Source organism: Panthera uncia, chromosome D4 (assembly GCF_023721935.1).
Source record: "Panthera uncia isolate 11264 chromosome D4, Puncia_PCG_1.0, whole genome shotgun sequence".
Lineage (NCBI taxonomy): Eukaryota > Metazoa > Chordata > Mammalia > Carnivora > Felidae > Panthera > Panthera uncia.
Window position 1 is genome coordinate 31,556,792 of NC_064807.1, and position 12,443 is coordinate 31,569,234.

The 12,443-nt window shown below is 38.9% G+C and overlaps 1 protein-coding gene across 18 annotated transcripts in view; it reads left to right on the top strand.

The window, feature by feature from the left end:
* The window catches only part of KDM4C (lysine demethylase 4C), a 432,339-nt gene that overhangs the window by 21,576 nt on the left and 398,320 nt on the right, over positions 1 to 12,443 (top strand). For 11 of the 18 annotated variants that reach the window (XM_049634710.1, XM_049634624.1, XM_049634718.1 and 8 more), the window contains one exon: positions 2,578 to 2,677. The exons of 3 other annotated variants lie outside the window; for them this stretch is intronic. The gene's annotated coding sequence lies outside the window, so the exon portion shown is untranslated. Of the gene's footprint in view, positions 1 to 2,577; positions 2,693 to 12,443 lie in introns of all 18 variants that reach the window. 4 more of the 18 variants (XM_049634632.1, XM_049634661.1, XM_049634670.1 and 1 more) reach the window with 2 other exon arrangements.

Below are 12,443 nucleotides of genomic sequence, written 5' to 3' on the forward strand. Positions count from 1 at the left end.
ATTTTCTTGTGTCTTCTTCAATGTCTTTCATAAGCTTTCTATAGTCTTCAGTGTATAGATTTCTCACTTCTTTGGTTAGATTTATTCCTAGGTATTTTATGGTTTTTTGTGCAACTGTAAATGGGATCGATTCCTTGATTTCTCTTTCTGTTGCTTCATTGTTGGTGTATAGGAATGCAACTGATTTCTGTGCATTGATTTTATATCCTGCAACTTTGCTGAATTCATGAATCAATTCTAGAAGTTTTTTGGTGGAATCTTTTGGGTTTTCCATATAGAATATCATGTCATCTGGAAAGAGTGAAAGTTTGACATCCTCCTGGCTGATTTGGATGCCTTTTATTTCTTTGTGTTGTCTGATTGCAGAGGCTAGAAGCATTCCCTGTATATTAAGACATTCCCGTCATTACTTCTCTTTAGCACTAGGGTGTCCTAGACAGGTCAGTAAAGGAGAAAGAGAAATAAAAAGAATAAGTTTTATGAAGGAAACAACAAAAACACTATTCTCAGATAATTTTCACATGATAGACAAATTAGTGGAAATGAGATGACTAGGGTAGCTGGATATGAGATCAATTTAAAAATTAATGACATATTATATGCCAGCAACAAAAGGAAAAATTCTTAGCTTAAAAAATATACCAAGATGAAAAATGTTCTATTTATTTATTTATTTATTTATTTATTTAACATATATTCATTTTTGAGAGACAGAACGTGAGCAGGGGAGGGGCAGAGACAGAGGGAGACACAGAATCTGAAGCAGGCTCCAGGCTCTGAACTGTTAGCACAGAATCTGACACGGGGCCCGAACTTACAAACTGTGAGATCATGACCTGAGCTGAAGTTGGATGCTTAACTGACTGGGCCACCCAGAAAATGTTCAATTTAAAACAAATACATGTTCTATTTAAATCTTAAAACAAAATGACTGAATGCTTAAAAAATTAAAGACAAAGAAAGGCTCTGGAAATATCCCACATTAAAGAATACTAAAGAGACATGACAGCTACATGCATTTTCTAATCCTAGATGGAATTCCCTACTAGAGGGAAAAAAAAGTGTCAAGTATCTTATTTGGTCACTTGACAAAATTGGAACACAGAAATTGGATTCAAGTATTGTATCTATGTTAAACTTACTGGAGCTGAAAACTTTATCTATGTAAGACCCCTATTCTTAGGAAATGTACTCTAAAGTTTTTAGGGGTAAAGGACCATGATGTATGCAACTTAGTCTTAAATGGTTCAGAAAAAAAAATTGTGTGTGGGTGATATATTAATGGAAGAAGAGAGATGAGAACACACATTGATAAAGCAGCAAATAGGGTAAAATATTATTAGATGAATCTGGCTTCAGATCATCTGGCTGCAGTATATGCAGGCTTTTTCTTTTATTCTATTCCAGCAATTTTTCTGTAAGTTTGAAGTTTTTCTAAGGAAAAAGTTAAAAAAAAAAAGTAATAATAGCAGTAAGTATAAGAATAAACCCACAAAGTTTTGTGTTTTTCTTTAATTCACATTAGACGCCTTCATTGATTTAACTTTCTTCTAAAGCATGAATGGAGGCTTGGCAGTGTGGAAGAAATAAGGGAAATAGCTATCCTTAACCATGTGGAAAGACTTTTGACAATTATTGACCTTCCATTATTATAAGACACAGAATGGTTCTTTCCCAAGGTATTGAGTAGTTTTTGTTTTGGTTAAAGATGCCTATTATATAAAAAAAGATACATACATCAATTATTTTATTTCTACTTAAAACTTGTACAATAATTTGCCTATCTTTTGTTATAAAGCAAAGCCATTTCTTTGAAAGAAGTTTGAAGTCCTGCATTTCCTCTTTTGCATAAACCACACCCAATACAGCATCTACCGCTTTCAGTTTCTATTTTTTCAAAGCAGAGTGAGTGAAACATTTGAAGTAATATGAGCTGGAATCGTAGATTTTACAAATCCTTCTACCCCCTAACCTTTTACTGTTGCAATTCCCACACTTCATTTGATATCCCCCTTCCCTTTTTTAAAAATCATCTCATCTTTACTGGATCACTCCAAAAGATTCAACTTAAATCTTATAGAAACATAACATTGTTGTATTCACACTTCATCTATTTACATAATATTTAATTATGTCAGATAATTAGCACAAGTGGCATAAACTGGATTGGAAATAAACACTTGATTGCTAAGCATGCAGTTCAACTGGTACTTAGACATAATAAACATACTCAAGTTTGTACTGTGTGGTGTTTTTCAGAGATAATATATAGTGTGTATCCTTTATCTGGTAAATCTGTTAAATAGAAGGTTATTGAGAGCTTCTACTATAGTAGGCCACTAACAGTAAGTACCTGTAGGTGGCTGGTTAGTTTGTTTAGTGGCTCAATTGATAATTTGTACTCAATATTACAGAATGAATTTTGAGTCATTCAAGTTAATTTCATTAAGATATACCAAGGAACTGATTGTTAGAAAGGATTACTAATAAAAGGCAAGTAGATATGAAGAAAACATTCATTTGATTTACATCTGGTATTTTTTCTTTCTTGCTTTCTTTTTTTTTTTTTTTTTAAAGTAGGCTCTATGCCCAGCGTGGAACCCAATGTGGGGCTTGAACTCATGACCCTGAGATCAAGACCTGAGCTGAGATCAAGAGTTGGATGCCCGTACATCTGGTATTTGTATACCAGGTTTCTTTTCCATTCATCATTGTTATCAGCTTGTATTTGATAATTTTATCAGTCATGATTTAGTGACAGATTATGGCTACTGCCCTGGTTAACTTAAGCAGAAATGGATTTGATACTGGAGCTGTTGAAGTTTGGAGAGCAGGCACTGGATGTATCCCAGAACACTACTGGAGGTGCTGCGAACGGATCTGCCATTTCTGCCACAAATAGAATACTGAAGAATCAGGGTCTGGGATCATAGCACCATGGCTGAAATCTGGGGTGCAGGAGGTTGCTGCTGCATTTGTTTGTTCCATGAACATGCTGTCTTAGTTGTCATCCAGAGATCAGTAATAGTGCCAGGACTGTTCTTAAGAGCTAAATTACCTGTGCTAGTTCTGTTCCAGTAAGAAGAAAACCTTGTGGTCTCCAATTCGTTCCACACTCTGTCCAGTTCTGAATTCAAGCCTCTTCATATTGGAAGAATTTAAAGCATATGTGGAATGCCTTTTGCAATGTAGATTTCAGCTCTTCAGACTACTCAGTCTCTTGCAGATGCAAACTCTTTGAGTGTTTACCCTATGACTTCCATTATGCCTACGATGTCTGAGGCTTGGTTTCTTTCCTTCCCCCCCCCCCGGAAATCTCTCTCTGGAGCTATGTGGATTCTCTCTATTCTACTTCTTTCTGCTAATGTCCTTCCTTTGGTCATTCTCTGTTTATGCAAAAGGAAGAAAAATGGCTGTCCCAGCCCTTCATGGCTTCCTCTGTTCCCCAATTCTGAGTTCCTAGGGCAGTAATGGAGCTCGTGCAGGTCAATTGCAGTATGCAGTATTTGGCTGCCTGGGCTCACTGCCATGAGTGGGAGAAATTCTTGAGGGAAGGAGGGAAGATGGCTTCCAGGGCTGAGGGGTGGAGGCTTTTTCTGAATGGTCTCATTCAAAGGGCTAAGATATAATTGATTCTCATGATTTTTGGTAGTTATGTTACATAAAGTCACTGAGAATACTGAATTACTGAATAGTGAGGGGAAATACAGGGTTAGATTTCTGTGAGGCTTTGATCACACATTTTTGTCAACTGAGCTATATATCAATCACCTTGTTTTATGTGTATTTCTGTTTTTTTTTTTTTAATGTTTATTTTTTTGAGAGAGGAGGGAGAGTATGAGCTGGGGAGGGGCAGAGAGAGAGTGAGAGAGAGAATTCCAAGCAGGCTTCGCACTGCCAGTACAGAGCCCGACACAAGGCTCAAACCCACCAACTGTGAGATCATGACCTGAGGGGAAATCACTTGAGCCACCCAGGCACCCCTGTATATTTCTGTTTTAAAGGCACCTTATTTAATATATAATTGTTGATTCACTAACATTGAACCCATGCCAGCAGCACTATAACTTATGCCTGAAGTTACATAACCTAGTATGTTTGTCATAGGGCACATTATAGCTTTCTTGCACTTAGGAACTTATGCTTGGGGACTGTTTTAAGCAGCTAAATCACCAATAAGAAACAGAAAAAAATGCAAATACCACTGGCACTAAAGAGAGTGCAAAAATATATTTGTTTACAGTTTGAGGACTGAAACAAGAGGGAGCATGTCCTTGTTTGACCTCTGCTGAAGGGATGTGCATATTGGCTGATTCAAATATTTCAATACTGCGAATGTTTATGAATGGCCATGCAGGTGACACAAGTATTGGTTTGGGAGTTACAGATAAATTTTAGCAAGTAGGTGAATTTGCAAATACTGAAACCAGGAATAATGAGGGATGGCTGTGTATATATGGTGTGAGGGTGAGAAGAACATTAAAAATGACCGTTAGTTGGTGGGGAGTGTTGCCAGGAAAGGCTTCATAATGGAGTCTACGTGTGAGATGACCCTGACCTGTAGTATTACAGCCACTTGTGTGCATGTTCCCTCATGCACTTGTAAGCTCTGAGGATTGTGCTGGTCAGTGCTGGCTGAAAAAGGCAGAGCAGGACCATGGATGGATTGAATGAACTAGGATTGGGACTGTGGGGTAGAGAAGCAGATTTTAGAGGAAGGATTCCTTTTTATTCCTAGTAACTTTTGGATTAAGTTTTATCTCTGTTGAGTTTGAGAATCATCTAAAAATGGCTCCGCCTACTAGGCATTTAGATTTGCTGGACTTGGATTTAGGGGAGAGAGGTCCTTGTTGCATATTTCTGAGGCATTGGTAAGGACAGTTGGATGACAGTGTCTGTCTGTGACTGATGGAAAGGGAAGACAACCACAGAAAGAGCCTTGTGGTATACCAGTTGTGAAAGATTTGGCTCTGGAGGAGTGCAGAAAGGAGTTCAGGGTGGAGGGTGGAGTTAACCATGAGAGAGTGAATGGAGGATGGTATATGTCCTCCCCATCTGCAGTAGCTGTACCAGGGGAGGACTTATTCAGTTTTAAAGGCTACAAAGAGACTGGGAAGAGGACTAAAGACAGCATGTAGCCTATAGCAATTAGAAAGTCATGGGGGCATCTGGGTGGCTCAGTTGGTTAAGTGACCGACTTCGGCTCAGGTCATGATCTCACAGTTCGTGAGTTCAAGCCCTGCATCGGGCTCTGTGCTGGCAGCTCAGAGCCTGGAGCCTGCTTCTGATTCTGTGTCTCCCTCTCTCTCTGACCCTCCCCTGCTCATGCTTTGTCTCTCTCTGCCTCAAAAATAAATAAAAACATTAAAAAAAATTTATAAATAAAAAAAAGAAAGTCACTGGCAACCTTACCCAGAGTGATTTCAATGCACTGGTGGGTGGAGATGTCAGATTGCAGCAGGACTGATGATTGAATAGATGGAGTGGACAACATGAATGTAGGCTATTCTCTGTTGGGTTTTGTCTGTGATGGGTTGTAGAGCAAAGGCTATAGCTGGGGTCTTTCTGGGAGGGGGATGGTGTACAGAGAACCTTTAAAAATTATGTGGGAGAGATTTGAGCATGTGTATAGGCAGTGGGGAAGAAGGTAATAGAAGGGATTTAATTTGAAAAGGTTTTTTTTTTTGTAAATTTTTTTTTAACATTTTTATTTATTTTTGAGAGACAGAGAGACAAAGCGTGAGGGGGGGTGGGGCGCAGAGAGAGAGGGAGACACAGAATCAGAAGCAGGCTCCAGGCTCTGAGCTATCAGCACAGAGCCTGACGTGGGGCTTGAACCCACCAACTGTGAGATCATGACCTGAGCTGAAGTTGGACACTTAACTGACTGAGCCACCCAGGCACCCCATTTTTTTTTTAAGCCAACATCTGTGTCATTACTGTGTAGCCTGACAATGTGCTAGATTCTTACATTTAACTTCGAACTGAGTACCCATTACAATGCTGTAGGGAGGAGTGGTATTAACGAGGAAATAGATGTCTAGCTTAAGAAACTTTCCAGAGGTCATGTGGTCATTAAGTGGGGGAGGCAGGAGGGATAAGAATCCAGTTCTGGGGTTGCCTGACTGGCTCAGTCTGTAGAGCATGCAACTCTCAGTCTCAGGGTCATGAGTTCAAGCCCCACATTGGGAATGGTGCCTACTTTAAAAAAAAAAAAAAAAAAAGAATCCAGTTCTGTCTGGCTCTGTCTGGCTCTGTCTGCCTTCACCTGGCTGCCTCTTAAGTGAAATAGTCACAATTTGAAAGAAATATACAAGGTGATTTACTTCAACATCCATTGTAATAGTAATTAAAAAAAATATCATTCTGTTTGGTTGAGATTACCAGTGTGATGTCAATTTAGTTTAAGTGCTGGAAAGCCGAGTAACTGTCACTGGCTACAGTAATCTTTTGTTTAGTCTAGTGCTTCAACCTAAGGATTTGGGCACAGACTAATTAATCAACATGGTTGTGGCCATTGTACTGTTAGAGATGAATGGAAACTTTATCCCAAGGGAAAAAGATAATGGGATTTCTAACAATTAGGTGGTTGTTGTGTTGTGCAAGCTGTGACTGAATAGAATCTATCTTTCCCCAACCCTCATCTCCCATTTTCTAATAGTTGCCTATTTAGTAGAATCTGACTATTGATAAAGGAACTCTGACATTCTGCCATTGAACTTTACAAGTATAAAATAATAGGTTAGACAGTTAGAAAAAGTCTGAGTATTGAATCTAAAAGGTTCAATGTTCTAATTTATGCCTTTTAAATGAGGATATTCTCAGGTTTATAAGAATGTAGATATGCATATGCATACATATTAAACATATTAAAGACCCTTTATTCTAGTGTTACTGCTCTTTTGTAATATTATTATTTAAAAAAAATTTTTTTTAATGTTTGTTTTTGAGAGAGAGAGAGAGAGAGACAGAATGTGAGCAGGGGAGGAGCAGAGAGAGAGGGAATCCTAAACAAGCTCCAGGCTCTGAGCTGTCAGCACAGAGCCCGACGCGGGGCTTGAACTCACAAACCATGAGATCATGACCTGAGCCGAAGCTGGGCGCTCAACTGACTGAGCCACCCAGGCGCCCCTATAATACTATTTTTTTATTTTGAGTAAGCTCTATGCCCAGCATGTGGCTTGAACTCATGAACGTGAGATAAAGAGTTGCATGCTCTACTGACTGAGCTAGCAAGGCATCCATTGTGTTATTGTTCTTTTAATCTAATTTTTTTTCTCCCTTGTTACATTATTGTGCTTTTCTGTGCAAATATCTGGTGGCTGGTTGTTGGTGCATACATATAGTTTTTATCCATATATGTAATGCTCTTTTTATTCTCTAACAGTCTTACTTTTCATTGGAATAGCCATATAAGTGATGGTGTATCCTTCTCAGTGTATCTTATCAGGAGGCACATGATATCTAATTTTCTTAGTAGTGATTTAGTTTTGAAGTGGTAATGTACTCTCATTAGTCTTTGATAGCTTGCTTGCTTTCTGGAACAACATGTTTTAGTCACATATTATACATTTCTTGTCCCAGACCTGGAACTAGCCTTTTCTTCAAATATCCCTGGTTCTTTTTATTGAAATATAATATTTAGAGACCATAATTTGTGTGCAGTAATTTTTATTACTGTTTTGTCATTGTTTTTATGCCTTTTTCAGTGGGCAGTATTAGAAGATAAACATTTTAAGAGAAAAAAATCTTGAGTTCATATTGCTATTTCAAATTCTAATGAAAGACTCACTTTTTATGTAATCAAAGGATTTTATATTGGTATCTCTTGATCCTGAGATCAAAACCTGAGCTGAGATCAAGAGTCAGACACTTAACCACTGAGCTACCCAGGGACCCCTATAATGAAAATCTTGATTCCTAATGACGTTAGCATTATTGCTTACTTGCTGTATCTTATAGTGTACTTGTAATAGTTAAAAAAGACCTAACACTAATATTACTACTAAAAAATCTAACAAAGAAATGTAATTTATATACATTTAAAAAATCATCCTATATCCTAAAATATATCCTGTTAGAATCTACAGCCTAAATACTGTGATTCGAAGTTACTTAAGCAATTCTTTTCCTTGTTTGCTCATGTCACTGACTTATTATACAGTTAATTTGTTTTTCAGGTGTTAGGCCTGGCTTTTTTTTTTCTTTTTAATTTTGTTTTTAATTTTGTATATCATATACGTGATTGCTGAGTTAAAAGGGCTATAGTCATAAAAGTTTTGCTTCCTTACCTGTCTCTTCTTTTCACTATAGGTAACCATTTTTGTGGGTTGGATCTTGCTTCCTATACAAAAAGTAGAATATTATAAACTCTGTTCTGCACGTTGCTTTTTTAATTTAACAGTGTAATTTGGAAATCACCCCAGATCTGTACTTAGAGATCCTTCTCATTCTTTTTATGTTGCCTATACTCTGTTGTTGGAAGTACCACACTGATCCAACCAGACCCCTATTGGTGGACACTTAGGGAAGTGTAAGAGATACAAGAGCGAAAACCAAGAAATGACTTGTGTCATTAATATCTGACTCAGTGCATTTGAAAAATTGATGCAAGACTGAAGTGGACACATAAATTAGATATTATATAAGATTTAGTGCTGGGAAGAAGTTTGGGGTTTGCAACTAGAATCAATTACACTGTGGGCATTTCATGGAAAGAAAATTGCTTCTCCTGACCCACTCACTGAAGTCTAGACCTCGTTGTAGTCTGACCCAGGAAAGGAATGTTATGTGGGGTGGAGCCAAGAGTGAATACTTGGCAATTTTGCTGGTTTCAACACCTCTTCTGTATACTTAATTCTGAGAAGATGACACCCTGAGTGCTCCAGTATCTGTTAATCTTGCCAGATCTTTGGTGAACAGGAGAAGGAGAAGCACTGCTCAGTTCGCCCAGGAGGATGATTTCTGCCTGTTTCCATCCACCAAGAGTATAAAGAGTGGTACAGTCAGGATTGTGAGTTGGCCAGTATAGACTGTTGGAAAGAATCTACATGTTTACTTGGATCACTTCTCTTCAGGAACCTTCTCCTGGGACTCATCCTAGATTCTGTGCAATAAAAGAAACTTTTGCACAGATTTATCTGTTGCCTTGACTCTTCTTTCCCAGAACTGTCTCCCTGAGTCCAACTTCCCATTCTTACTTCTGATCTCTGTAGGCTGGTAGAGCAAGGTGGACTGCTGATTTGAATGGGACCAAGAAGATTAAAGAAGAGCCCCCTGGGTCTCTGGGAGAGGATTGAGGTCTGGCTTAGGCAAAAAATGATTAATAGACTGAGGATTTTCTTTGCTGTCTTGCTCTCTAACTTAGGGCTCCAGGCCTGTGAGGTCCTGGGATGATAGAAAAGGGAAGAATTTAAAGCCCGATGTCCCTGTTGTGTTTCAGTTCCTAGATAGGCAGTGCTAGTGGCTAATGTGGCATTTTCAGGGTGGTCTGCCAGTTTTCTACCCAACTGAGAAAGACGAAGGAGTCAGGTGGAAGGTCAGAGTATTATAGGCTTTACTATTGGTGAAACTGGGTTGGAGAATGTGGTAGGCTACTATGTTTCCATCAATATGACCCCCGATGCCTGCGTTAGTCTGCTAGGGCTGCCATAACAAATTACCACAGACTTGGATGGCTTAAAACAAGAGAAATTTATTCTCTCACAGTTCTGCAGGCTAGAAGGCCAAAATCAAAGTGTCAGTAGGGCCATGCTTTCTGTAAAGGATTTGGGGAAGAATCTGTTCTGTGCCTTTGTCTTAGCATCTTATATTTGCTGGCATTTCTTGGTTTGTAGCTGCATGACTCCAGGCTGCCTCCCTCTTCACATGGTATTCTTCCCTCTTTGTCCAGCCCTTCTCCTCTTATACAGACACCAGTCATATTGGACTAGGGTCCGCCCTCATGAAGCATGACCTCGTCTTAACTTGATTACATCTGCAAAACCCCTGTTTTCAAATAAAGTCACATTCACATGTATTAGGGGTTAGGTTTTAACACATCTTTTGTGGGGACATAATTCAACTCATAACAATGCCTGACTGAGGCACTCTGCAAGTAGAAGCTTACTTGGCTCACTGTGAGGCCCAAAGTGGGTGAGCTTCAGTGTTGCAATAGAAATGCCAGACTTCCAGGGTGCCTGGGTGGTTCAATTGATTAAGCATCTCACTCTTGATTTCAGCTCAGGTCATGATCTCAGGGTCATGAGATTGAGCCCTGTGTCGGGGCCACGCCGCAGCGTGGAGCCTGCTTGGGATTCTTTCTCTTCCTCTCTCTCTCTCTGCCCCTCCCCAGCTTGCATGCTCGCAGGCTCTCTCTCGCTCTCTCTCTCAAAATAAATAAATAAACATTTTTTGAAAAAAAAAAAAAAAGAGATGCGAGATTTCCAGCTGCCTCTGGTGGACTTAGCACTTGGGAACTGAAGTAGAGTAGAGTAGTCACACCTGTTCCTTCTGGACCTTGACTGCTCAGTTTCTTTTTTTTTTTTTAATTTTTTTTTCAACGTTTTTTATTTATTTTTGGGACAGAGAGAGACAGAGCATGAACGGGGGAGGGGCAGAGAGAAAGGGAGACACAGAATCGGAAACAGGCTCCAGGCTCCGAGCCATCAGCCCAGAGCCTGACGCGGGGCTCGAACTCACGGACCGCAAGATCGTGACCTGGCTGAAGTTGGACGCTTAACCGACTGCGCCACCCAGGCGCCCCTGCTCAGTTTCTTTTAAAATCTCACTGTAGGGAGGGAGGAATGAGGGCTGGCAAGGATGCCTCCAGTGTTCGGGCGAGTGCACATGAGGAAGCATAGGGGAGTGTTCTCTTCTAATATCACATGACTGATAATTGTGCCTTAGTTCATTTTCTTTTTAGCTTAATAAATTATCTGCTTAAATGGTGAGTGCTTTATCTCTTAGGATTGCAGTAGATCCTTAAGTGTTCTCTTCGGAGGCAGTTAGCAGTGCAGACCAGTTCTGTGGGAAGGCATTGTCTAAGAAAATAATACCCCTAAGATGAGAACCATCCGTTTTTATGTTTTTCATAGAAGTTGCTTAAATAAGAGAACAGAAGTTGGAAATACAGGTGTACACAGGAAAGCAATATAGGATATAGATTTACATTTAGCAGGAAAGTATCAGCCCCAGTTTCTTTTTTTATTGCCAAATAAAGATACATGATTAAAATAAGAAGAATAGATGTTTGTCCTTCATGATAAGGTAAAATTTTTCAGAAAAGAAGCTTGGGAGAATTACAGAAGTATGAATTAGTGTTAGGCTTTTCTTCACTTAATAAAAAAGATCTTTAGCTCATTAAGAAAAAATTCTTAGGGTATTTACCAGAAATATGACTATTTGGTTTTGGTGGTTTATAAAAACATTGAAGGCTAGCTCTGTAGAAGCAAAACAACAAAGTTGTCATCACAGAATTGCTGTTACTCACTTTGGGAATTCAGTCTCTAAAGAGGGGGAACGTTGAAAAAATGATCATTGTATCACCTTCAGCTGAAAATCATAGGTATATTCTTCCCAAAATATAACAGTCTTTTTCTGACTAAGAATCATTATTGCAAGAGCATTTTAAACCTACTTTTCTGCATGATTCAGAGAAGTAAAAGTAAAGGAGAAAGAAGGGTGGCTGGGAATTTGTGCAGCATGATTAAATTTGGTAGTGATAAATGTGGATTAGGAAAAACTCAAGGAACAGAAAACTTATAAGTTACCTTTTAAGGGTAAAGAATGTAAGGAAGCAACCCAAAAATGAAATGAAAATGGTTATTTACGCCCCCAAAATGATCAGTATCACTAGTATTCAAAACAAAAACAAACAAACAAAAAAACCCGGAAACTTGGGGCACCTGTATGTTCATTTGGTTAAGATCTGACTCTTGATCTCTGCTCAGGTCACGATCTCATGGTTTGTGGGATCAAGCCCCACATCGGGCTTTGTGCTGATAGCGTAAAGCCTGCTTGGGATTCTCTCTTTCTCTCTCTCTGCCCCTTCTCTGCTCTCTTGCCTCTCCCCGCCACAAATAAAGAAACTTAAAAATAAAAAAGCTTAACAATAGACTTTTTTGCCTCTCATTTTGGCAAAGATTAGGGTGGTGGGATTAACGTTAAATTTTTAGATACTTTAGTATAATTCAAATTTTATGATGATCATATATTAACTTTATAGATTGAAAAAGGTCTGAAATATAAGCTAACCAGGTCTTTAGTATATGTACCTGATTTGTAGGTATAACTAGTTTTGTGTAGTCAAGGAATAGTGACACCAGGAGGAGGCAAAGTATGTTTCAAAGGCCAGGTAGCAAACTGGGCAGAGATTTAATTCTGATTGCTACTAATTCTCTGCATATATTAATAGTCCTCTGGCTTCAGTTTCTTATCAGAACCATTGTTCTGTATTTTAGGCC